We start from the raw sequence: 2310 nt of genomic DNA, 5'->3' as shown, positions 1-2310 counted from the left end.
TGTCCCATCAGCAAAAAGTCTCCCCATTTGTATTCGGTCTAGAGGAAAGATTGTTTCAAATTTAAAAAGTAACAACTTAAGCAAATAATAAATTATAATTTATAAATAATATTTTTGGGATTGTCTTCTAACTCCTTCACTTTTGCAAAATTTTCCAAAATGACGATTTGACATTCACTCCCTTCCTACGTCGAAACTGTGTACCAACTTGGTTCGAATGTCTCCTATTTCCTTCGAATGATGAGAAAAATAAAATAGCCAATACAACTTGTGCTAGCTTCCTTGCTGTTCAGATATTCCCAATTGGATTACCCCAACATAAAAAAAGAATAATTCAAGGTAACTCTCCATACCCCCTATTATGTTGTTAGACAAATGGATTTTTCTCAAACTATCCCCTTGCCTGTTCCTAAAAAAGACCATGCTCTTTGCCATTTTGAATTCAATTTGAAAAAGAGTATTGAAAGATGCCTCAACATCAATCAACAATATCAATGCAACTACTTTCATCTTCTTTACGCACACAGTGCATTTGTTACCAAATCTTTTGTCGAATGGTGGACCAAGTATTACTCTTAATACAGTCGCACCTTAGATGAGATTAAGAATTCTTCAATCGAAATTCTTCAAGCTACTGATGGCTCGCCAGAAAGGGCCCCAAAAAGAAAAATTGAAGCTATAGTACAGCACAAGCAACTGTAAAAGAAGATTAAAAAAGTTTCAACCAAAGCTTCAAAAAAAGTAAGCTCCTAATCAAATTCTTTTTCTGAACTTTCATTATCACATTTATTTGAACACACCTTATACTAACCTTTCGACCCATATTCAGACACAATCATCAAGTGAAAGCTCCTTTGATAAAAGTGAACAATCATCCCGAACGGACATTTTTGCTTCATCTAAGGAATCAGATTCAGAGGATTCATCAGAAACAGTTCCATTCCTACATCTCCAATACAGGAAACCTACCTAGGTATAATCTTATCGACTGAAATTTTCTTTATTGTCTTCAAATATCTTACTTTAGTTTCTATTATGTCTAAGGATGGAAAAGCTGCTTAATCCATTTCCTCCCCATCACTTGCACTCGAACCAGGATAGCAAGGAGATCAACCTAGACCATAGCCACAAGAATCTCATCCCTCTGCTCAAACAGTCATCTCAGTCAAACCCATTCAAATCATTCTTCCAACCACTGTCAAAGAACCAAACCAGGCATATCTAACTCAAGAACAACCCTCATCACCTCAAGGAATAAACATTTCTAATCCCCCTTCTCCAATCAACACTGAGTTAATCCTCAAGTCTTCTATTACACAAACTCTCAATTCTCTTGTTCGAGAGGCTAGAGAAATCACACCTCCTCATCAAAAGATATAAAGTCCAATAAAAGTACTGACCCTTTTTTTTTCACAAGGTCCTGAGATCTTAAAAGAAATTCCCATCATAGCCCCTACACCTTAAGATGTCGAGTTGGCTAAATTGGTGGCCATCTTAACCAAAATTTTCCAAGAAAAAGAAGTTCCCATCTCGAGTCCCCTTGCTAAAGATTTACCCACACCGAATCTCCCTACAAATCTCAACTAACAAACCCTTGAACAGTTAGCCACCATCTTGAGGCTACTAACATATACTGCAAATAAATAGGTCGAACAACCTGATTTAAGTGGCTTCTGTCTAACGTCCTAAGTTCTTCCCTTGAATTTCAGGTCCCTCCTTAATTTTCTTCTATAGTAAAAAGATTTACAAAAGTTTTGAATAATTGCATCATCATTCGAGACAGGATAAAAGAAGCCAAGGAATGGGTGGCCAAAATCGAAACAGAGTCAAAAGAAGCTAACACTATTCTCCAATTGATACAAAAGTCATATAAGGAATATGACTTGAGGGTCGCCCAGGCTGTTAGAACTCAAGCTTATTTTCACAAATGAGAGGAGGAACTCAAAAAAGGGTTTGTTAGAATTCAAGAAAGAAGAGTTGAACTAGCAGGACCTTATGCTAGAGTTCAACAACAGAAACAAGAGCTCTTCAAGGAACTTTACATAGTAAAAACTAAGCAAGAGGAAATCAACAGAAGGTTTAGTAGAGCTCAAGATGAAGAACATGACAAACTCGAAGCCTATGTTGCTCTTGATGGTGAAAGAGCTCAACTTTGTTCCGAACTTCAAGAGCTTTTAGCACCTTTCTTTTCAACAGTTTAATTCTGATAAACTCTTAGTACTTGTACTTCCCCTTTTCAATAGTTTGACTTTTCATGCATCGATATTGTTTAAATATTTTTCATTTATCGACTTAATCACATTTTCTGAA

At 36.2% G+C, this 2310-nt stretch overlaps 2 long non-coding RNA genes across 3 annotated transcripts; one reads left to right on the top strand and one right to left on the bottom strand.

The window, feature by feature from the left end:
- LOC140173515 (uncharacterized) lies at positions 1-937 on the bottom strand. Its single transcript, XR_011862662.1, has 2 exons — positions 812-937; positions 1-696 (listed from the first exon to the last, which is right to left on the bottom strand). It is a non-coding gene; the product is annotated as an uncharacterized lncRNA (long non-coding RNA).
- On the top strand, positions 594-2310 carry LOC112755541 (uncharacterized). 2 transcript variants are annotated; one of them, XR_003179028.3, is made up of 3 exons: positions 594-741; positions 830-973; positions 1045-2310. It is a non-coding gene; the product is annotated as an uncharacterized lncRNA (long non-coding RNA). The 2 variants fall into 2 exon arrangements; XR_011862660.1 differs by having other exon boundaries at positions 830-2310.

Source organism: Arachis hypogaea, chromosome 6, assembly GCF_003086295.3.
Source record: "Arachis hypogaea cultivar Tifrunner chromosome 6, arahy.Tifrunner.gnm2.J5K5, whole genome shotgun sequence".
In the NCBI taxonomy this organism is placed as follows: domain Eukaryota; kingdom Viridiplantae; phylum Streptophyta; class Magnoliopsida; order Fabales; family Fabaceae; genus Arachis; species Arachis hypogaea.
Note: the sequence above shows the minus strand (reverse complement) of the source record. Positions and strands in the feature narration are given on the sequence as shown.